This window comes from Thermothelomyces thermophilus, chromosome 1 (genome assembly GCF_000226095.1).
Source record: "Thermothelomyces thermophilus ATCC 42464 chromosome 1, complete sequence".
Lineage (NCBI taxonomy): Eukaryota > Fungi > Ascomycota > Sordariomycetes > Sordariales > Chaetomiaceae > Thermothelomyces > Thermothelomyces thermophilus.
In genome coordinates, this window is record NC_016472.1 from 486,962 (window position 1) to 513,462 (window position 26,501).

Consider the following 26,501-nt stretch of genomic DNA (forward strand, 5'->3'; position numbering starts at 1 on the left):
AGAATAGATCACCGACAGAGACACTAAGTTCGTATCGAAGTTCTAGCAAGCGTTAATATAACGATTAGGCGTCAATAGCAAGCTATTAATAACATATTACCTATAGACTGACAGACAAACAGAGCGACTAAACTAAGTTATCAAGCAATATCTCCGTTCTTACGTCAACTACTAGCAAGACAACTAGGTCACGCTATTACTAACAGTATAACTCGCTTATAATACGACACTAACAGAAACGACCAAAGTTACACCGTTCTTTACGAACTACAGATATAAAGCAGACCTTAGGCAAGGACCAGAGGTCATAGTGCCAAGAGTAGTAGTCAAAGCAAAATAGATATACACACTATATAAGAAGCTTAAAAAGGAACTCGAGTTTGTCAGGACTAGAATAAAGAACTACTATGATAAACACAGGCTTAAGGGACCTTACCTAGAGAGGGGAGACAAAGTCTACCTAATCATATAGAACTTATAAACTAAACGACTAAGCGCAAAGCTAGACTTTAAGAAGGTCGGACCCTTCGTTATCAAAGAACGAATTATGACATCTAACTACCGACTATTATTACTGCTATCTATATAACTATAGATAGATGTTTTTTATATTTTACTCCTCGAACCAGCACTAAAAAACGCTAAGGTTGCCATATATATCGAAGTAGAAGACAAGGAAAAAGAATAAGACATCAAAGAAATTCTAGATTTATATATCATCAATAGGGAACTATAGTACCTAGTCAAATAGCTTGATTTTAGACTAGAAGACAACTCATAAGAACTAGTCAAGAACTTGAACTACCCTAAGAAACTAGAACAGTTCTACTAGTAGAACCCGGATCAACTACAGGCACTAGCTTAGACAAAACAGCTAAGTCGGCCTCCGACAAATCTAGGCCTAAAGAAGACTAGTCAAACGGGACGTCAGCACCCTAGGACCATATATTACTAATAATACGTGCTTCGGACTCCCGTACCCTCCGTTCTTCTGCCTCTATTTCCTCTAGAGACTATATGCCTCGACGAAACAGCTCGGAACCCCGCTCCTTCAAGAAACGTTTCCAGCGACGAAGACGAGCTAATCGACTAATAGCCGTCTAAAGTTAAGTCTAAAGGACAAAAAGGGCCTCTTTGGCATCGGCCTCTTTTTATTCTACACGCTTTTATTCGGATATAATCTTCGTTACTATAAAGAATTAGCTATAAACATTAAGGCAATAAACTAGGTTACAAATAAGTAGACGTTATATTAGAACCATTATAAGAACGACCCTAATATATGTACTTGCTATAGTAGGAAGAGCCTAATGCTATACGATAAGCCAAGTTCCGCTTAAAACACCATAAACACGGTATGACGTCCACATTAGAAGAATTAATAAAAGAAGCAAGCGTAGCACACTATTAGGATTTCGAGGATTAGCGTTTAGAAATACAATCTACTATCTTATCAGTCACTAGTAATACAGAAAAAGGGAAAAATTACAAGGTATATATAGAAAGGATGTTAGCGCTATTTGAAATGGCCTAAAAGAGGGCTTTTAGGTCGAAAGCCTCGGAGGGAGGGCATCGTATCACGGAAATATACATATAGATGCTGCCTAAGCCACTGGCACGAACAGGCTAATCAAGCCAAAGGAATAATAGACCAATTAGGACAGGATCACGCTTAGCAAGAAATGATCCTAACAGAGGATCACTAGCTCACGATATGAGCCAGGTAAGCCAGTATAAATGATCACCACGACTGCTAGTGATCCTAGGAATATATATATATGTAAATAGTCACTCGTTATGGTGGACTCTAGGAGTTTACCAGTGGTAACAATTACAATCACAGTACTCATACCGAGCATTGCTGATTACTGTGAGAGACAACTCTAAGTGTTGTTATAAACCCTTTGGCTTCACTGAATCCCTTAGACGACCTGCCTGCTTATCCTGCTCAATCTACCTCCGTCTGGACCCTTTTAGAAGAAGTCTGAGTTGGGTTCATTACAGTATAATCTTACCTTCCTCGAATATAAGCTACTTTCCTACTACCTAAGCTTCTTAGACTATATCTTGATTAGTAAAGCAGGTATTGTAAACGTTTATATATCCTTATAGAATGTATTTATTATATATAGTAGAAGGTCCTAGACGTAAGTATTACCTACTATAAGAGAGGATACTAAGGATCTTTAGCACTTAAGAGCTAGCTACCTTAGACTAGAAGCGTTAAAAGCGCTTGTCAATAACGCTAGAAACGTCTATATCAAGGGGACGGCACGTATTAAGTATAAAAGCTATACTCGCACTTATATAAGCAAGGTTATCTCTAGGAAAATATTACCTAAGCAGAAGTCTATACGCCTATTCTAGCAAGTAGCCTAAAATCTATTTAACTATCTTAAAGCGATTAATAGATCGTAATAGCTACTTATAATTGTTAATAAGTATAGTAGGAAGCTCTTCCCTTTCTTCCTAATGACAAAGTCGCTAGACTAGATTATAAGAGTTATCTAGAATTTCAAGAGCTAGGTAAGACGCTAATATAGGCTTGCTATCCATAAGATTAAGTAGAATAACGATATTATAACGATTAGTTTAGCAAGGTATATACCAATACGCTACTAGACTTAGGCTATAGAAAGCGGTATTAATCTTAAACTCTTACCTTTGTATACCTATAAGCCTAATAGACTAGTAGAGTAAGTAGGGCAAGAACTAATCTTACATTTAATTAAGATACTTAATAGCACGAATCTACCTATAAAGCTCTAGTCAGAAAGTATATAAGTAATAACGTACTTATATATAATAAGCCTAAGCTATACTTACTCATTTAAAACTTCTAATAAGGTACTCCATAGCTAGTTTAAATAGTATTTTTACTAGTATAAACCTAGCTTAACAATTACATTAACTAGTGACTTATACCTAGACTAGAGTAGTATCTTTATATATAGATACTAAGTATATATCTTTTATAAGGATAGGGAAGCTAAATGGTATATAAAGGACTTTAAGGTACTACTATACAGGCTAATAAGGTATCTCGTAGGATATTATACTTCTAATATTTATTATATTTAGATACCTAAGCTTGATAAGATTATTATAACTTATAACGTTCGCTTCGATAAGAAGACTTTCTACCGTCTAGGTAAAGAGCAGCTAACAGAGTTATTACTAGCAGTAGCGAGCTAGGAAGTTAATTAGTTCGATCTTAGCAAAGATTCCTAGGATAGTAATTTTCTCTAGGAAGCATTATAATAGACCCGACAACCAATAGAAGACTCTATTATAGTGGCTTAGCTACCTTTATTATAAGAGAGTCTAGCGGTAGACTAACCTCTCTAATGGGGTTAAGACTTAGGAGTAAGGGAGCTCTCCGATATATAGTCTATAAGCGAGCAATTAGTTCTAGAGACTCTTATAGCAGAGATATAAATAATAGACGAACTTACCAAATGGATAGAGAGCTTTAAAGGACTCTTAACCCCTAAATATACGCCTAAGCCCTTAGTAACTTGCCCTACGCCAGCTAGTAAAGGGGATATCTACTAGGAAGTAGAAAGGTTTAAATTAGGGCCTTCCTAGTTACTAGCTAGCTAATTAAACGCTAGGGAGAGCAAGGGAGCCGTCAAATCTAATAGAGAAATACCTTCTATAAAAGAATCTAGTATATATAATAAGTAGATAGAAGAGCTAGAAGCTAGGGATGGTACTACTAATATATTATACCTAGCTAGGCTAGAGGAATAGAGCGTTAAGCGAAGTCCGGATTAGCTAACGTATTCTCTAAAAGATAAAAGCAAAGGAGAAGCTATTTAGTAACCTCTTATAAGGAGAGGCAGAGGTAAGAGGAAGGCTTATATACCTAGGGACCCTATTTAATCAAGCGAAAGGCTATAAAATAAAGAGAAGGTCAATTACTACTACTCCTTTATCTATATAACTAAGGAACTCTAGCAATAGTTCTATAAGACTTACCTACCTAATTAATGGAAAGCTTACCTAGAGGACCAGAGTATAAGAACGATATATACAATATTCGCTACCACTATACGATAGAAAGATACTATACGCCTTAGAGTAGCCCCGAATAAGCTATATTAGTATATTAACGATCTTACTTGCGTTCCTACTAACTAGTAAGACCTATATAACCACCTATTAGGATAACAATTTAAAGATATAGCTTATAAGGAGATATATAACTTAGAGAGCAAGGGAATATAGAAGATCGTACTACGTAAGCAGGCGAAAGTATAACCTATCCCGTTAAAATAGGTCTTCGTATATAAGTTTGACAAGGACGGTTTCTTAGAGAAGTATAAGGCAAGGATCTATAGATAAGGAGATCTATAAGATATTAGCTTAGTAGAAAGTACGTATATAGCTACTCTAGCAGCGTAGTCGTTCCATATAATAATAGCGATCGCTATATACTTTGACTTAGAAGTCAAGTAGTTCGATATAGTATAAGCGTTCCTTAACGCCAAACGACCGGAAGATAATCCTATTATCTACAAATTACTAGAAGGATTTAAGTAGCTAGAGAAATATATAGAGTTGTAAAGAGCTCTATATAGCTTAAGAGACTCGCTACTCTTATAGTATAAGGAGTTCTATAAAATGCTATTAGATCTAGGTATAGAACCATTAGGCAAAGAGAAGTGCCTCTTCCTAAGCTATAACAAACGCGTCATCCTAATCTTCTATATTAATAACTTCTTAATCTTCTTCTATAAAAGTAACGCTATAATAGCTAAGTAAGGAATAGTGTCACGGAAATATACATGTAGCTACCGCCTAGGCTACCGACACAAATAGGCTAATTAAGCCAAGGAATGATAGACCAATTAGGACAGGATCACACTTAGCAAGAAATGATCCTAGCAGAGGATCACTAGCTCATGACGTAAGCCAGGTAAGCTAGTACAGAGGATCACCACGACCGCTAGTAATCCTAGGATTATATATATATATAGATAGTCACTCGTTATAGTAGACTCTAGGAGTTTACCAGTAGTAACAATTACAATCACAATACTTATACCAAGTATTGCTAATTACTATAAGAGATAACTCTAAGTGTTATTATAAACCCTTTAGCTTTACTAAATCCCTTAGACAACCTATATACTTGTCCCACTTTACCTACCTCCGTCTAGACCCTTTTAGAAGAAGTCTGAGTTAGGTTCGTTACACGTTGTTACTACTCCCTTTGTTCTATTATAGTTTAGAATGGAGGTGACCTCGACCTCGACATCGATATAGCTACTAACGTTACGGCCGAATAGCTGCTCACTTAGCTTGGTCAACTCTAGCAGCAGATCTAAGAGTTAGACCAGAGAGACAAGGCTGCTTAAGCTCAAATCAAGAAACTCAAGAACTGCGAAAAGTACTTATAGAAGTTAGCTAACGAGGCCTATACTAAAATCGAGGCGCTCGAGACTACTAAAGCGAGCTATATTAAGATCGAACTATCTAGCAAATATAGAGGAACTAAGGAGGATCTTGTAGGATTCCTAACAAACCTCTAATCCTACTTCCGGCTTAATGATAACAAGTTTCTGGACGACAAAGCTAAAGTCCTCTACGTAGCTACGAGACTAGAGGGTAAGGTACTTAGATAGTTTAAGCCTACGTGGAATGACTATCTTACTAAGGAAGACGAAGACGACCGAGACGCGTTTATATAGGTAGTCTTCTAATCTTACGACCGTTTCGAAGAAGAGCTTTGGAAGGTTTTTAGCGATAGGGACAAGAAGATTTATATATAAGAAAGACTTACTAATCTCCGATAGACCAAGTTAGTAGCCTCCTATACTATATAGTTTAGATAGGACATGCTTAAGTCTTAGCTTAACAACGAGGCGTTAATATAACTATTCTATAATAGCTTAAAGGAAAAGGTCAAAGACAAGCTATATAAGTACGATCGGCCCGAGACCTTGGACGAATATATTATACAGGCTATTAGAATTAATAATCGACTCTATATACAAGAGTAGTAGAAACGAGGTCGAATAAACAGAACTACGGTTAAAGCTAATGACAAGAAAAAGCGAGCATACGTCAGTACCTTGTATAAGATATACCCCAGAGCTATAGATATAGATATAGCATAAAAGCAAGATTAGAAGAAGATAACTAAAGACAAGTCTAATGTTACCTACTATAACTATAGGAAGAAAGGGCATTATAAGCGAGAATGTCATAGCCCAAAGAAAGAGTAGAAGATAGTCCCTAGAAAGGAAATTATAGCTATCGACGAAACTACTAAAGACATTATCGAAGTAATAGCTACGAGCTATAAAGACAAGGACAGTGACATAGATAGTCCTAGATATGACGACAATGGTAAAGACGAATAAGCACCGAACTCTAAACTAGTTACTATAGACCTAGAGATAGGTCTTGCTAAATAGGATATGGTAGGAGAATATATACCGCTAGTTTCGATTCTCCTAGCCTTGAGGTAATAGGGTTTTACGGTCACGTAGAGGCAGGATGGATTATAGACGACCGATACCTAAGGAATCGAAAGACCTAGACCTAATGTTCTATTCCTTTAGGAATGAATTAAATGGTATTGTAACGAAGTTTTTTGGCTTAACATGGAACTATACAAATGGGATAGACGTTTGATTTGACTTGCCTATTAGAGTGATAGAATAAGGGACGAAATAAGGGAACTCTGATATATTATAGAAACTATTAAAGGAGAATAGCCTGTAATATATAATAGGCCTAATAGCTATATTAAGTATCTTAATAGCTAATAACTTAGTAATGACGTATGGAACCTAGAATACTAGTTTATACATGCAAATCGTAGAAAGGATAAATGTATGTAGGAAAGCTACTAGAAAAAATACTCCTATATTAGCACTAGAGTATCTACGGTCTATATATAATAGGAAGGATTTAGGAAAGAATTCTAATACCTCCTAGGCAATGTTATACGATTATACCCTTAATACAAGGTATATACGTAAGTGCCCTGGTTCTAGTATGTGGCATACAAATGCCAATACCACTCCTATAATAAATTCGAAAATAATTACTAGCTAACTTGACAAGGAAATGAGGACAGAAGCTTACGCCCTATGGAATAGGTCTACGATGTAGGAAATAGAGCGGCCGAATTACTCTAGAAGATCGAAGCCCGCGATCTAGAAAGCATCACGATAGTTCTAAGACAAGCCTAGCCTAGGCACTATAGAACAGGACAAGACACGTAGGACTCGTGCTAGAGCAACGATTGCCTCTATCACGCGGACGAAAAGAAATCGCGAATTTCGGAGCTTTAGACGAAGCTATGGTATATATAATAGAAAGTAGAACGGACCTAATAGTAGGAAGCCGTAAGCACTTAATGGCTTATAGAAATAAGCACAATCGACAAAGCTACTATTAGCCAAATAACTAAAGAGGTTAGCACTAACCTAGGAAACGGGTCAGGGCCCTTCGAGGGGCCTGGAAACCATTAACGCCTACGTAGTAGCGAGTAGTAGCATAGTATAGGAGGGACTGGCGTAAGAGACTACTATATTGAGACCTCCTAGCAGAAACATGGGAAATCGCTATAATCTTTAGACGACGGCGGCAAGATAAGCGATTATGGATAATAATATAGTGGAAATAGCATGAAATGCTTGTACTAGTAGATAGTAGAGCAGAGATAAATCTGATTTCGCCGATACTTGTAAATTAGCTACAGATACCCTAGAGAATGAAGCGGAAGTATAGTATAGTTAAAGGGCTATTTCCGATGTAATAGGTATATAGGGAGACCGAACCGATCGATATTACTATAGTAGGGAAGACTATAGTAGTTATATCTAGTATTATAGATATAGGCAATGACAAAGATATAATATTAGGGTTACTATAGTATAAAGACTACGACCCGGACATTAGCTAGAAGAATAGTAGCTACCTATAACCCTAGATAGAGTTATATTTGACTAGCAAGATAAGGAGCATACAAGGATCGTAAGTAGACGATACTTAAGGAAAGGCATATCCTATAGATCTACCGTAAGAGACAGACAGTGGTAGGCAGACTACTACAGACTCTAGAAGAGGCAGTATAACGACATCGATATCGCGATAGAAGGAACGAGCTAAATTGCCGATAGCTATTCTCTCCGTTAACGAATGTAGAGCACTATAATAGGAGTAGTAGGTTGAGACAGGAGAAATCGCTAGTATTGCTATAGACGGAACCAAGTTTATATACTACTAGAAAACCGAGAGACGAAATAAGACTAGGGAAGTACCGAAGGAATACAAAGGACACCTAGCATTCGAACCGAAACATCTAGAAGGACTACTAGAATACGGCCTATAGGATCACAAGATCAAGCTTAAGGAAGGAGCATGACTAAAGTTCTTTAAGATTTACTATATAAGCTAGACATAGAACAAAGAACTTAAGCGATATTTAGAAGAGAACCTTCGAAGAGGATATATCTGCCTATCGACATCGCTAGTAGGCTACCTAATCCTGTTTATGCCTAAGAAAGACGGAAAGCTATAGTTATATATCGACTATCGGTAACTTAACGAACAGACTATGAAAAACTAATACCTATTACTGCTGATCTCACGGCTCTGAGATTAGTTAGTAGGAGCCTAATATTTTACGTATCTTGATGTCACGATTTGGCTGCATAAGGCGACCCGGCAAGGCGCACAGAACCAATCAGGAACCACAAGACCTAAGGACCAATCAGGAAGTGATCGCAGTGATCGCACTTCGATCAAGACGAGCACTTGGGTAACGATCGCAGGATCGCAGCAGCGATCGCACGATCAAGACTCAAGGGGGAAAGGACAAGGAAATTGTATATAGTCACTCGTTCTGGCGAACTCTGGGAGTTCACCAGTGGTAACAATCACAATCACAGTACTCATACCAAGCATTGCTGATTACTGTGAGAGACAACTCTAAGTGTTGTTGTGAACCCTTTGGCTTCACCGAATCCCTCAGACGACCTGCCTGCTTGTCCCGCTTCACCCACCTCCGTCTGGACCCTTTCAGAAGCAGTCTGAGTTGGGTTCGTCACACGTTGTTACCACTCCCTTTGTTCTGTCATGGTTCAGAACGGAGGTGACTTCGACCTCGACATCGACATGGCTACCAACGTCACGGCCGAACAGCTGCTCGCTCAGCTTGGTCAACTCCAGCAGCGGATCCAGGAGTTGGACCAGAGAGACAAGGCTGCTCAAGCTCGAATCAAGGAACTCGAGAACCGCGAAAAGTACTCGCAGAAGTTGGTCAACGAAGCCTACGCCAAAATCGAAGCGCTCGAGACCGCCAAGGCGAGCCGCATCAAGATCGAACCACCTGGTAAATACGGAGGAACCAAGGAGGATCTCGCAGGATTCCTGACAAACCTCCGATCCTACTTCCGGCTCAATGACGACAAGTTTCCGGACGACAAAGCCAAAGTCCTCTACGCAGCCACGAGACTAGAGGGCAAGGCACTCAGATGGTTCGAGCCTACGTGGAACGACTATCTCACGGAGGAAGACGAAGACGATCGAGACGCGTTTACACGGGCAGTCTTCCGATCTTACGACCGTTTCGAAGAAGAGCTTCGGAAAGTTTTTGGCGACAAAGACGAGAAGATTCATGCGCAAGAAAGACTCGCCAATCTCCGACAGACCAAGTCAGCAGCCTCCTACGCCGCACAGTTCAGACAGGACATGCTCAAGTCTCAGCTTAACGACGAGGCGTTGATGCAACTGTTCTACAACGGCTTGAAGGAAAAGGTCAAGGACGAGCTGTACAAGTACGATCGGCCTGAGACTCTGGATGAATACATCGCGCAGGCCATCAGGATCGATGATCGACTCTACGCACGAGAGCAGCAGAAACGAGGTCGAATGAACGGAACCACGGTTAAGGCCAACGACAAGAAAAAGCGAGCGTACGTTAGTACCTCGTACGGGACGCACCCCGGAGCCATGGATGTGGACGCAGCGCAGAAGCAGGACCAGAAGAAGGCGACCAGAGACAAGTCCAATGTTACCTGCTACAACTGCGGAAAGAAAGGGCATTACAAGCGAGAATGCCGGAGCCCGAAGAAAGAATGGAAGCCAGTCCCTGGAAAAGAAATCGCGGACATCGACGAAACCACCAAGAACGTCACCGAAGTAGCAGCCACGAGCTACGAAGACAAGGACAGTGACACGGACAGTCTCGGACACGACGGCAACGGTGAAGACGAACAAGCACCGTACTCCGAACTGGTCACTGTGGACCCAGAGACAGGTCTTGCCGAATGGGACATGGCAGGAGAGTATGCGCCGCCAATTTCGATTCTCCCAATCTTGAGGCAGTGGGGTTTCACAGTCACGCAGAGGCGGGATGGATCGTGGACAACCGACACCCAAGGAATCGAAAGACCCGGACCCAATGCTCTATTCCTCCAGGAACGAATCGAATGGTACCGCAACGAAGTTTTCCGACTCAACACGGAACTGCGCGAACGGGATGGGCGCTTGACTCGACTCGCCCAGCAGAGCGATGAGATGAAGGACGAAATGAGGGAACTCCGACGTATCGTGGAAACCATCAAAGGGGAACAGCCTGTGACATATGATGGGCCCGATAGCTACGCCGAGCACTTTGACGATCAGCAACTCAGCCACGACGTACGGAACCCCGAGTACCAGTTCATGCGCGCGAACCGCGGAAAAGATGAGCGTACGTGGGAAAGCTACTGGAAGAAACACTCCTATGTCAGCACTGGAGTACCTACGGTCCACGTACAATGGGAAGGATTCGGGAAAGAGTTCCAATACCTTCCAGGCGACGCCACGCGACTGCACCCTCGACATGAGGCACATGCGCAAGTGCCCTGGTTCCAGTGTGTGGCACACGAATGCCGATACCACTTCCGCGACAAATTCGAAAACAACCACTGGCCGACCCGACAGGAGAACGGGGACGGAGGCTTGTGCCCTGTGGAATGGGTCTACGATGCAGGAAACAGAGCGGCCGAATTGCTTTGGAAGATCGAAGCCCGCGATCTAGAAAGCATCACGATAGTTCCAAGACGAGCCTGGCCTAGGCACTGCGGAACGGGACGAGACACATGGGACTCGTGCTGGAGCAACGATTGCCTCTATCACGCGGACGAAAAGAAATTGCGAATTCGGGAGCTTCAGATGAAGCTATGGCACGCACGACGGAAAGCAGAACGGACCCAATGGTGGGAAGCCGCAAGCACTCAATGGCTCACGGAAATGAGCACGATCGACGAAGCCGCTATCAGCCGAACAACCGAAGAGGTCAGCACTGACCTGGGAAACGGGTCAGGGCCCTTCGAGGGGCCCGGAAACCATTAACGCCCGCGCAGCGGCGAGTGGTAGCGCAGTACAGGAGGAACTGGCGCAAGAGACCACTATACCGAGACCTCCCGGCAGAAACATGGGAAATCGCCGCAATCTTTGGACGACGGCGGCAAGACAAGCGGCTGTGGATAACAGCACAGTGGAAACAGCACGAAATGCTCGCACTAGTGGACAGTGGAGCAGAGATGAATCTGATTTCGCCGACACTTGTGAATCAGCTGCGGATACCCTGGAGAATGAAGCGGAAGCATGGCATAGTCAAAGGGCCATTTCCGACGCAATGGGTACGCAGGGAGACCGAACCGATCGACATCACTGTGGCAGGGAAGACCACAGCAGTCGTATTCAGCATCGTGGACATGGGCAACGACAAAGACATGATATTGGGGTTACCATGGCATGAAGACTACGACCCGGACATCAGCTGGAAGAATGGTGGCCACCTGCGACCCCGAATGGAGTCGTATTCGACCAGCGAGATGGGGAGCGCGCAAGGATCGCGAGCGGACGATGCTCAGAGAAAGGCATGTCCTACGGATCCACCGCAAGAGACGGACAGTGGCAGGCAGACCACTACGGACTCTGGAAGAAGCGGCATAACGATACCGACGTTGCGACAGGAGGAACGAGCTGAATCGCCGATAGCTGTTCTCTCCGTTGACGAATGCGGAGCACTGCAATGGGAGCAGTGGGTTGAGACAGGAGAAATCGCCAGTATCGCCATGGACGGAACCAAGTTCGCATACTACCAGAAAACCGAGAGACGGGACAAGACTGGGGAAGTACCGAAGGAATACGAAGGACACCCAGCATTCGAACCGAAGCATCTGGAAGGATTACCAGAACACGGCCCATGGGATCACGAGATCAAGCTCAAGGAAGGAGCACGACTGAAGTTCTTCAAGATTTACCACACGAGCCAGACACAGAACGAAGAACTTAAGCGATATTTGGAGGAGAACCTTCGAAGAGGACATATCCGCCCGTCGACATCGCCAGCAGGCTACCCAATCCTGTTTGTGCCCAAGAAAGACGGAAAGCTACGGTTATGCGTCGACTATCGGCAACTCAACGAACAGACCGTGAAAAATCGATACCCGTTACCGCTGATCTCACGGCTCCGAGATCAGTTGGCAGGAGCCCAATATTTCACGCGTCTTGACTTGCCATCGGCCTACAACCACATACGGATCAAAGAAGGCGACGAGTGGAAAACGGCCTTTAGGACACCTTATGGCCACTACGAGTACCTCGTCATGCCATTTGGACTTACGAACGCGCCGGCAACGTTCCAAGCCCTGATTGATCAAGCTATCCGACCCTTTCTCGACAAATTTGCGGTATGTTATCTCGACGATATACTCATCTTCTCCAAGACGATGGACGAACACCGGAAGCACGTAAAAGCAGTGCTGGACGCGCTGCACGCGTACAAGCTATCAGTCAACAAGGGAAAGAGCGAATTCCACGTCAGGAAAACGGTGTTTCTGGGATACGAGATATCCCCAGGACAAATCCGGATGGAACCTTCAAAGGTTGAAGCTATCAAGAATTGGCCACGACCGACGTCAGTCACGGAAGTACGAAGCTTCATCGGATTTGCAAACTTCTACCGGATGTTCCTCAGGAACTTTGGAGCGATCGCACGACCTTTGCACGAACTTACCAAGAAGAACGCTGAATTCCAATGGGAAGAGCAACACGAGCAGGCATTTACGCAGATTCGCGACGCCATCACCGAGGATCCAGTACTGGTACTGCCAGACCCCAAGAAGCCATTCGAGGTAGAAACGGACGCTTCAGACTACGCCATCGGAGGACAATTGGGACAACGAGACGAACAAGGGAAGCTACATCCTGTAGCCTTCTTTTCAAAGAAGCTCGATGGACCACGTCTCAATTATCCGATCCACGACAAGGAACTACTTGCGATTGTCGAAGCTTTCAAGGAATGGCGACCATACCTCAGCGGCACGATTGAACCAGTACAAGTGTATACGGATCACAAGAACCTGCGATACTTCACGACGACGAAGGAACTCAACGGACGACAAATACGATGGGCAGAATTCCTCGCGGAATTCAACTTCGAGATCCGCTACAAGAAGGGCAAAGAGAACGCACGAGCGGACATCTTAAGCCGACGAACGGATCACACGAAAGGACGAACGGAAACAACGCTACCGTTATTCAAGGAACGAATAGACGGAACGCTGCATCACGAAACGCAGACACCCGTGGAAGACGATCCACTTGACTCGTTCCTAGAATGCTGCGCAATCTTTCGAGAAGAAAGGATCAACGAGGCACAGTATCAAGCAGCACCCGGACCAGTGGTACCTGACGGAGTAGAAGAGAAAGATGGGAAACTCTGGTACCGAGGCAAAGCGTACATCCACGACAAAGGTCAACAGCTGCGGATGATTCGAGAACTCCACGAGTCGAAACTCGGAGGACACAAAGGAGTTACGAAGACTGTCGCACAAGTCAAGAAACACTACGACTTTCCACAGTTGACGACACGAGTTAAGGAAGTCGTACGGAACTGCGACATCTGCAATCGGAGCAAAACGGCACGACACAAGCCGTACGGGCTACTTCAGCCACTACCAACAGCTGACAAACCATGGAGTTCAGTTACGATGGACTTCATTACGAAGCTGCCAGAATCCAAGGACACGGCCACAGGAGTGACCTACGACAGTATTCTTACTGTAGTAGATCGCCTGACTAAGTGGGCATATTTCTTTCCCTACAAGGAGTCCTGGACAGCGGAACAGTTGGCAGACGTGATCTATCGGCAAGTTGCATCAGTGCATGCTTGGCCGCAAGAATGGATCACCGACAGAGACACCAAGTTCGCATCGAAGTTCTGGCAAGCGTTAATGCAACGATTGGGCGTTAACAGCAAGCTGTCAACGGCATATCACCCACAGACTGACGGACAAACGGAGCGACTAAACCAAGTTGTTGAGCAGTACCTCCGTTCTTACGTCAACTACCAGCAAAACGACTGGGTCATGCTGTTGCCAACAGCACAACTCGCTTACAACACGACGCCAACGGAGACGACCAAAGTCACACCGTTCTTCGCGAACTACGGATATGAAGCAGACCTTAGGCAAGGACCAGAGGTCACAGTGCCAAGAGCAGCAGTCAAAGCAGAACAGATGCACGCACTGCACGAGAAGCTCAAGAAGGAACTCGAGTTTGTCAAGACCAGAATGAAGAACTACTACGACAAACACAGGCTCGAGGGACCTCGCCTAGAGAGGGGAGATAAAGTCTACCTGATCGCACGAAACTTACGAACCAAACGACCAAGCACGAAGCTGGACTTCAAGAAGGTCGGACCCTTCGTTATCAAAGAACGAATTTCGACATCCAACTACCGACTATCGTTACCGTCATCTATGCGACTACGGACGGATGTTTTTCATATTTCACTTCTCGAACCAGCACCAAAGAACGCCAAGGTTGCCACGCACATCGAAGCAGAGGACGAAGAGGAAGAATGGGACGTCGAAGAAATTCTGGATTCACGCATCATCAACGGAGAACTGCAGTACCTGGTCAAATGGCTTGATTTTGGGCCAGAAGACAACTCATGGGAACCAGTTAAGAACCTGAGTTGCCCCGAGAAACTTCAGCAGTTCCACCAGAGGAACCCTGACCGACCGAAAGCGACGAACCCGAAACCAACCCGAAATCGGCCAGCAAGGACGGATCCAAAGGAACTTCAGGATACACGGCATCCCAAAGCTGTCCGAAATCGGCGGACAGGCGAGATGGGGTCGAAGAAGACGCAGTAACCCCAGAAGCTTCCGCTGCCACCGCCGCCGCAGCCTCCTCACGTTCCACTCGCTCCAACTCCTCCACACTGTCGATACCCCGAGCGATAGCCCTCATCATCTTCTCAAACCACATTCGCTTCTGTTTCCGGAGACGAAGGACCCGCTCCTCAGCAGCCATAAGCTCATCCTCAAGTTTTTGATGCTGAGCCGCAATAGACCGAAGCTGAGCAGGAGAAACGCCAAGAACGTCACAATTCGAACGCTTGTTGCGAACGCACTCTGCGCATCGAGAAGAATCGCTTTTCGAAACCTCGCACGAACTAAGGCCTTTGGACTCGCACGGCGTACAAGGACGCATCGTTAAAAGATTATCCGAGGAGAGAATCGCGGCCAGGAGATGGTTGGCACGAAGAGTCGACGCAGCAGGTTTAGATTTCGACTTCTTTCTCACACGATCAGCCATCTCGACAACATCGTGGGAAGGCAAAGGAAGGAAGAAACTGGGAAACGCAATTACGTACAGACAGGGGATGATGGCGCTATTTGAAACGGACCGGAGTCTTTCGAGGACGAAAGACCTGAAGGAGGGGCATCGTGTCACGATTTGGCTGCATAAGGCGACCCGGCAAGGCGCACAGAACCAATCAGGAACCACAAGACCTAAGGACCAATCAGGAAGTGATCGCAGTGATCGCACTTCGATCAAGACGAGCACTTGGGTAACGATCGCAGGATCGCAGCAGCGATCGCACGATCAAGACTCAAGGGGGAAAGGACAAGGAAATTGTATATAGTCACTCGTTCTGGCGAACTCTGGGAGTTCACCAGTGGTAACAATCACAATCACAGTACTCATACCAAGCATTGCTGATTACTGTGAGAGACAACTCTAAGTGTTGTTGTGAACCCTTTGGCTTCACCGAATCCCTCAGACGACCTGCCTGCTTGTCCCGCTTCACCCACCTCCGTCTGGACCCTTTCAGAAGCAGTCTGAGTTGGGTTCGTCACACTTGACTTGCTATTAGCCTATAACTATATATAGATCAAAGAAGGCGACGAGTAGAAAACAGCCTTTAGGACACCCTATAGCTACTATAAGTACCTTGTCATGCTATTCGGACTTATAAATACGCTAGCAACGTTCTAAGCCCTGATTGATCAAGTTATCTGACCCTTTCTTAACAAATTTACGGTATATTATCTTGACAATATACTTATCTTCTCTAAGACGATAGACAAACACTAGAAGTATATAAAAGTAGTATTAGACATACTATATATATATAAACTATTAGTTAATAAGGAAAAGAGTAAATTCCACGTTAGGGAAATAGTGTTTCTAGGATACAAAATATCTCTAGGACAAATCTAGATAGAACCTTTAAAGGTTAAAGCTATTAAGAATTGGCCCTAACTGACGTTAGTTACGGAAGTACAAAGCTTTATCGGATTTGTAAACTTCTACCGGATGTTTATTAGGAACTTTAAAGCGATCGTACGACCTTTATACGAACTTACTAAGAAGAATGCTAAATTCCAATGGGAAGAGCAATACGAGTAAGCATTTATATAGATCTGTAACGCTATTACTAAAGACCTAGTACTAGTACTACCAGACCCTAAGAAGCTATTTGAGGTAGAAACGGACGCTTTAGACTACGCTATTAGAGGATAATTAGGACAACGAGACAGACAAGGAAAGCTATATCCTATAGCTTTCTTTTTAAAGAAGCTTGATAGACTACGTCTTAATTATCCGATTTATAACAAGGAACTACTTGCGATTATTAAAGCTTTCAAGGAATAGTAACTATACCTTAGTAGTACGATTAAACTAGTATAAGTATATATAGATTATAAGAATTTGCGATACTTTACGATAACAAAGGAGCTTAATAGATAACAAATACAATAGGCAGAATTCCTTGTAGAATTTAACTTTGAGATCCGCTATAAGAAAGGCAAAGAGAACGTACGAGCAGACATCTTAAGTCGACAAACGGATCACACGGAAGGACGAACGGGAATAACACTTTCGTTATTTAAGGAACGAACAGATAGAACGCTACATCATAAAACGTAGACACCTGTAGAAGATAATCTACTTGACTTGTTCCTAGAATGCTATATAATCTTTTAAGAAGAAAGGATTAACAAGGTATAGTATTAAGTAGTACCCGGACTATTAGTACCTAATGGAGTAGAAGAAAGAGATGGGAAACTCTAGTACCGAGGCAAAGCGTATATCTACGACAAAGATCAATAGCTATAGATGATTTGAGAACTCTACAAGTCGAAACTCGGGGGATATAAAGGAGTCACGAAGACTATTATATAAGTCAAGAAACACTACGACTTTCTACAGTTAATGGCACGAGTTAAGGAAGTTATATAAAGTTGCGACATCTGTAATTAGAACAAAACGGCGTAATATAAGCTATATAGGCTACTTTAGCCACTGCTAACAGCTAACAAACTATAGAGTTTAATTATAATAGACTTTATTACGAAGCTACTAGAGTCTAAGGATATAGCTATAGGAGTGACCTATGATAGTATTCTTACTATAGTAGACTGCCTAACTAAGTAGGTATACTTCTTTCCCTACAAAGAGTCCTAGACAGCGGAACAGTTAGCAGATGTAATCTATTGGTAAGTTATATCAGTATATACTTAGCCGCAAGAATAGATCACCGATAGAGATATAAAGTTCGCGTCGAAGTTCTAGCAAGCGTTAATATAACGATTAGGCGTTAATAGTAAGCTGTTAACGGCATATTACCTACAGACTGACGGACAAATAGAGCGACTAAACCAAGTTATTAAGCAGTACCTCTGCTCTTACGTTAACTACTAGCAAAACGACTAGGTCATGCTATTGCCAATAGTATAACTTGCCTACAATACGACGCCAACGGAAACGACTAAAGTTACACCGTTCTTCGCAAACTATAGATATAAAGCAGACCTTAGGCAAGGACTAGAGGTCATAGTGCCAAGAGTAGCAGTCAAAGTAGAACAGATGTACACATTATATGAGAAGCTTAAAAAGGAACTCGAGTTTGTCAAAACCAGAATGAAGAACTACTACGACAAATATAGGCTTAAGGGACCTTGCCTAGAGAAGGGAGACAAAGTCTACCTAATTATACGAAATTTACGAACTAAATGACTAAGTATAAAGCTAGACTTTAAGAAGGTTAGACCCTTCGTTATTAAAGAATAAATTTCGATATCTAACTACCGACTATTATTACTATTATCTATATGACTATAGATAGATGTTTTTTATATTTCACTTCTTAAACTAGTACCGAAAAACGCCAAGGTTACTACGTATATCAAAGTAGAAGACAAGGAAGAAAAATAGGATGTCGAAGAAATTCTAGATTTATATATTATTAATAGAGAACTATAGTACCTAGTTAAATAGCTTAATTTTAGACTAGAAGATAACTTATAGGAACTAGTTAAGAACTTAAACTACCTTAAGAAACTGGAACAGTTCTACTGGCAGAACCCGGATCGACCGCAGGCACTAGCTTGGACAAAACGGCCAAGTCAGCCTCCGACAAATCTAGGCCTAAAGAAGACTAGTTAAATGGGACGTTAGCACCCTAGGACCGTATATTACTAATAACGCGTGCTTTGGAATCCCGCACCCTCTATTCTTCTGCCTCTATTTCTTCTAGAGACTATATACCTCGACGAAATAGCTTAGAACCCTGCTCCTTCAAGAAACGTTTCTAGCGACGAAGACAAGCCAATCGACTAATAGCCGTCTAAAGTTAAGTTTAAAGAACGAAAAGGGCCTCTTTAGCATCGGCCTCCTCTTATTCTACGCGTTTTTATTTAAATATAATCTTCATTACCATAAAAGATTAGCTACAAATATTAAGATAATAACTAGGCTATAAACAAGCAGACGCTATATCGGAACTATCGTAAGAACGACCCCGATATATATACTTGCTACAGCAAGAAGAGCCTGACGCTATACGACAAGCCAAGTTCCGCTTAAAACACTACAAATACGGCATAACATCTACGCTAGAAGAATCAATAAAAGAAGCAAGTGCGGCGTGCTATTAGGATTTCAAGGATCGGCGCTTAGAAACACGATCTGCCATCTTGTCAGTTACTAGCAGTATAGGAAAAGGGAAAAATTACGAGGTATATATAGAAAAGGATGTTAGTGCTATTTGAAATGACCTAAAGAGGGCTTTCGGGTCGAAAGCCTCAGAGGGAGGGCATCGTGTCACGGAAATATATATATAGCTACCGCCTAGGCCACCGATACAAACGGGCTAATTAAGCCAAGGAATAATGGACCAATCAGGACAGGATCACACTTGGCAAGAAATGATCCTAGCAGAGGATCACTAGCTTACGACGTAAGCTAGGTAAGCTAGTACAGAGGATCATTACGACCGCTAGTAATCCTAGGATTATATATATATGTAGATAGTCACTTGTTATGGTAGACTCTAGGAGTTTACCAGTGGTAATAATTACAATTATAGTACTTATACTAAGTATTGCTAATTACTGTGAGAGATAACTCTAAGCGTTGTTGTGAACCCTTTGGCTTCATTGAATCCCTTAGACGACCTGTACGCTTGTCCCGCTTTACCTACCTCCGTCTGGACCCTTTCAGAAGAAGTCTAAGTTAGGTTCGTTACAAATGGAAGAAATTATAGTTTAATACGACATCTATAAATAGAGTAATATCGGTTAGTTCCTTAGTATTAGAGTGATTTAAGATCGACCTATATATAAGATATAGTTAGTCTATGACTAATATATTAGAAAGGTAGTAAGAAGATATAGGCTAGATATACCTAATATATATAAGCTAACTCCCTTAAGCTATAAAGAACTTAAAAAGTTCGAAGGGAGCGTTATTGGTATATAGATTAAAGAGTATTAGGAGCTTGTTAGATTAATCCTATACTATATAGTTATACTATATCTAGATATTATATATACCTATTTAGTACTCCCTTAATACCTAACTAACCTAAGACTAGACCACTTATTAGAGGCGTAGCAAGTAGTAAGATATCTATTTAGAAGCTCTTACCTATTAATCTAGTATAAAGGCAAGCAAGCGTTAGAAAGTCTGACGCTTATAATCACTAGGGACGCTTTATATATAAATGATCTAGATATATAGTATTTATTATAAGGATATATCTTCTTCCTATTCGGAGGTCTTATTATATAGAAGGCGTCGTATTAGGATACTATTATAACGTTAAGCACTAAAGCAGAACTTCTAACGCTCTCCCTTATAACAAGAGAGGCTATAGCACTTAAAAGGCTATTTATAGATATCGATCTTAAGCTTAGGAAACCCTAGAACATCTATTATGATAATTAGCAAACTATTTAACTAGTAATAGCTAAGAACGAACGTATTAGTACTTACTTATGGTATATAAATATCTATAATATATAGTTATACTAGGAAGCGGCAAAAGGAACATTTAAAGTTATATATCTATTAACTAGTTAGATACTAGTAGATAGGCTTACTAAGCGACTTAGCTAACACGCCTTTAAGCGCTAGAGGGCTCTCCTTAATCTTTAAGATATTAATTATAGGCTTATATAACTAGGGGATAGAAAATAAGTCAAATTCGCTAAACAAAATACCGCCTAATACTCCTTATTTACTATTATTAGCCATTACTAGGATTAATAGCCTTACCCTTACCTTTATTCTAGCTAGGTAACAATATAACGCTTAATATATTATCGGACGTACTAACACGAGTATTACAAGCCTCCTTGATCTTGCCTAACTAGTAGAAGATATTATATATAGAGTAGGCGATCTTCGTAAAATATACGAGTTTAGCCTTATTAAGCTTGTACTCCTTTATATTATCTATACTAGCGTGTTTTAGGTCACTCCGAAGAACTATATATAACTTCTTAAGATCCTATATATAACTATTAGCGATTTGCCTATATGTTAAGGGTAGAGGTTTAGGATCTAGGGACTTATAAAAGCCTTAGCTCCATCTAGTAGAGCCTTTATTAAATCCTTTACTAACCTAATATAAGAAGTAGGACTACCATTATAGTTAGTATAAACATTATAGAAGCTATTAGATATATAGGCAATTAGCATATATCTCTTTATACTTATAGAAACTATAGGTATAATGTCACAAGCTAACTATATACCGTAACCCGGTAGGGCACAAAAGGCTAAATGAACCACCAATCAAGAAGGGCACGAAGCGAGGCTGACATAGGATCGCTAAGGAGCGCAGGCTACTACAGGTAAACGATTGCCAAAAAGGGAAAGATAGCAGAGGATAGCTAGCTACTAAAGGCGATCTAAGGACAGGATAGAAAGGGACTATAAGCGATCGGCAGAAGTATATATACATATAAATAGTCACTCGTTATAGTAGACTCTAGGAGTTCACTAGTAATAGCAACCTAACCTATAATTACCGGTACTTATACCAAGTATTACTAACCATTATAAGAGATAACTCTAGTATTATTATAAACCCTTTGGCTTTACCAAATCCCTTAGATGACCTATACGCTTGTCCTACTTAATTTACCTCTATCTAAACCCTTTTAGAAGAAGTCTAAGTTAGGTTCGTTATACGTTGCTATTACTTCCTTTATTCTATTATAGCTTAGAATAGAGGTGATTTTGACCTCGATATCGACATAGCTACTAACGTTACGGCCAAATAGCTACTTACCTAGCTCGGTCAACTTTAGCAGTAGATCTAGGAGTTGGACTAGAGAGATAAGGTTGCTTAAGCTCGAATCAAGGAACTCGAGAACGGCGAAAAGCACTTGTAGAAGCTAGTTAACGAGGCCTACGCCAAAATCAAGGCACTCGAAGGCGCTAAAGCGAGCCGTATCAAGATCGAACTACCTAGCAAATATAGAGGAACTAAGGAGGATCTTGTAGGATTCCTGACAAACCTCTAATCCTACTTCTAGCTTAACGATAACAAGTTTCTAGATAATAAAGCCAAAGTCCTCTACATAGCTACGAGACTAGAGGGCAAGGTACTTAGATGGTTTGAGCCTATATAGAATGACTATCTTACTAAGGAAGACGAAGACGACCGAGACACGTTTATATAGGCAGTCTTTTAATCCTACGACCATTTTGAAGAAGAGCTTTAGAAGGTTTTTGGTAATAAAGACAAGAAGATTCATATATAAGAAAGACTTACTAATCTCTAATAGACTAAGTTAGTAGCCTCTTATACTATATAGTTTAGATAGGATATACTTAAGTCTTAGCTTAACGATAAGGCATTAATATAACTATTCTATAATAGCTTAAAGGAAAAGGTTAAAGATAAACTATATAAGTATAACTAGCCTAAGACTCTAAATAAATATATTATATAGGCTATTAGAATTAACAATCAACTCTATATACAAGAGTAGCAGAAACAAGGTCAGATAAATAGAACTATAGTCAAGGCTAACAATAAGAAAAAACGAGTATATATTAGCATATCGTATAGGACGTATCCTAGAGCTATAGATATAGATATAACACAGAAGTCAGACAAGAAAAAGACGGCTAAAGACAAGTCTAACGTTACCTACTATAACTACAGAAAGAAAGAATACTATAAATAAGAATGTTAAAGCCCGAAGAAAGACTAGAAACTAGTCCCTAGAAAGGAAATTACAGCTATTAACGAAACTACTAAGGACGTTATCGAAGTAATAGCTATAAGCTATGAAAATAGGGATAGTAACATAGATAGTCTCGGACACGATGGCAACGGTAAAGACAAATAAGCACCGTACTCCGAACTGGTCATGGTAGACCCGGAGACAGGTCTTGTCAAATAGGACACGGTAGGAGAGTATATACTACTAATTTCGATTCTCCTAGCCCTAAGGTAGTAGGGTTTTACGGTTATATAGAGGTAGGATAGATTATAGACGACCGATACCTAAGGAATCGAAAGACCTAGACTTAATGTTCTATTCCTCTGGGAACAAACCGAATAGTATTATAATGAAGTTTTCTAGCTTAATATAGAACTACGCAAACGGGATAGACGCTTAATTCGACTTGCCTAGTAGAGTAATAAGATAAGGGACAAGATAAGGGAATCCTAATGTATCGTAGAAACTATTAAAGGGGAACAGCCTGTAATATACGATAGGCCTAATAGCTACGCTAAGCATTTTGACGATTAGCAACTTAGCCACGATATACAGAACCCTAAGTACTAGTTTATACATGTAAACTGCAGAAAAAATAAATGTACGTAGGAAAACTACTAGAAGAAACACTCTTACCTTAGCATTAGAGTACCTATAGTATATATATAGTGGGAAGGATTTAGAAAAGAATTCTAATATCTTCTAGGCAATGCTATACGACTATACCTGCGATACGAGGCATATATATAAGTACCCTAGCTCTAGTATATATCATACAAATGCTAATACTACTTTCGCGACAAATTCGAAAATAATTACTAGCCGACCTGACAAGGGAATAAGGACAGAAGCCTCTACCCTATAGAATAGGTCTATAATATGGGAAATAGAGTAGCCGAATTGCTCTGGAAAATCGAAGCCTGCGATCTAGAAGGCATTATAGTAATACCAAAACAAGCCTAGCCTAGGTACTACAGAATAGGACGAGATATATAGGACTCGTGCCGAAGTAACGACTACCTCTACTACGCGGATGAAAAGAAATCACGGATCTAGGAGCTTTAGATAAAGCTATAGTACGTACGACGAAAAGCAGAACGGACCTAATAGTAAGAAGTTATAAGTACTCGATGGCTTATAGAAATGAGCACGATTGACGAAGCCGCTATTAGCCGAACAACCGAAGAGGTTAGCACTGACCTAGGAAACAGGTCAGGGCCCTTCGAGGGGTCTGAAAACTATTAACGCCTGTATAGTAGCGAGTAGTAGCATAGTATAGGAGGAACTAGCGTAAGAAACTACTATATCGAGACCTCCCGGCAGAAACATAGGAAATCGCTATAATCTTTAGACGACGGTAGTAAGATAAGTAACTATAGATAATAGTATAATAGGGATAGCACGAAATGCTTATATTAGTAGATAGTAGAGTAGAGATAAACCTAATTTTGCCGACGTTTGTAAATTAGCTATAGATACCCTAGAGAATGAAGTGGAAGCATAGCATAGTCAAAGGGCCATTTCTAACGTAATAGGTATATAGGGAGACTAAACCGATCGATATCACTATGACAGGGAAAACTATAGTAGTCGTATTTAGCATCGTAGATATAGGCAACGATAAAGATATAATATTAGGATTACCATAGTATAAAGATTACAACCTAGACATTAGCTAGAAGAATAGTAGCTACCTATGACCCTAATTAGAATCGTATTTAACTAGTAAGATAGGAAGCGTATAAGGATTATAAGCAGACGATGCTTAAGGGAAGGTATATCCTATAGATCTACTATAAGAGACGGACAGTGGTAGGCAGACTATTATAGACTCTAGAAGAAGCGGTATAACGACACCGACATTACGATAGGAGGAACAAGCTAAACCTCCGATAGCTGTTCTCTCCGTTAATAAATATAGAGTACTATAACTAGAGTAGTAGGTTAAGATAGGAGAAATCGCTAGTATTGCTATAGACGGAACCAAGTTTGTATATTATTAGAAAGCCGAGAGATGAGACAAGACTAGGGAAGTACCAAGGGAATACGAAGGACACCTAATATTCGAACCAAAGTATCTAGAAGGATTACTAGAATACGGCCTATAGGATTATAAGATTAAGCTTAAGGAAGGAGCATGACTAAAGTTCTTTAAGATTTACTATATGAGCTAGATATAGAATAAAGAACTTAAGCGATACTTGGAGGAAAACCTTTAAAGAGAATATATCTACCTATCAACATCGCTAGTAGGCTACCTAATTCTATTTATGCCTAAGAAAGATAGAAAGCTACGGTTATATATTAACTATTAGTAACTTAACGAACAGACTATAAAAAACCGATACCTATTATTACTAATCTCACAGCTCTAAGATTAGTTAACAAGAGCCTAATATTTTACGCGTCTTAACTTGCCATCGGCCTATAACTATATATAGATTAAAGAAGGCGACAAGTAGAAAACGGCCTTTAGGACACCCTATGGCCACTACAAGTACCTTGTCATGCCATTTGGACTTACGAACACGCTAGTAACGTTCTAAGCCCTAATTAATCAAGCTATCCGACCCTTTCTTAACAAATTTACGGTATATTATCTCGACGACATACTTATCTTCTCTAAGACAATAGACAAACACCGGAAGTATATAAGAATGGTACTAAATATATTATATATATATAAGCTATTAGTTAACAAGGAAAAGAGCAAATTCTATATTAGGAAGATAGTGTTTCTAGGATATAAAATATCCCTAGGACAAATCCGGATAGAACCCTTAAAGGTTAAAGCTATCAAGGATTAGCTATAACTAACGTTAGTTATAGAAGTACGAAGTTTCATCAGGTTTACGAACTTCTACCAGATGTTCATTAGGAACTTTAGAGCGATCGTACAACCTTTATACAAATTTACCAAGAAGAATGCTAAATTCTAATAGGAAGAATAGCACGAGCAAGCATTTATATAGATCTGTGACGCCACTACTAAAGATCTAGTACTAGTATTACCAGACCCTAAGAAGCCATTTAAGGTAGAAATAGACGCTTTAGACTATGCCATTAGAGGATAGTTAGGATAATAAGATAAATAAGGGAAGCTACATCCCATAGCCTTCTTTTTAAAGAAGCTTGATAGACTATATCTTAATTATCTAATCTATAACAAGGAACTACTTATAATTGTTAAAGCTTTTAAGGAATAGCAACTATACCTTAGTAGTATAATTAAACTAGTATAAGTATATATAGATTATAAGAATTTACGGTACTTTATAACGACAAAGGAGCTTAATAGATAATAAATATAATAGGTAGAATTCCTTATAGAATTTAATTTTAAGATCTACTATAAGAAGGGTAAAGAGAACGTATAAGCAGACGCCTTAAGCCGATAAACAGATTATATAGAAGGACGAATAGAAATAACGCCACCGTTATTCAAAGAACGAATAGATAGAACGCTATATTATAAAACGTAAACACCTATAGAAGATAACCTACTCGACTTATTCCTAGAATGTTATATAATCTTTCAAGAAGAAAGGATTAACAAGATATAATATCAAGTAGCACCTAGACCGGTGGTACCTGATGGAGTGGAAGAAAAAGATGGGAAACTCTAGTACCGAGGCAAAGTATATATCTATAATAGGAATCAAT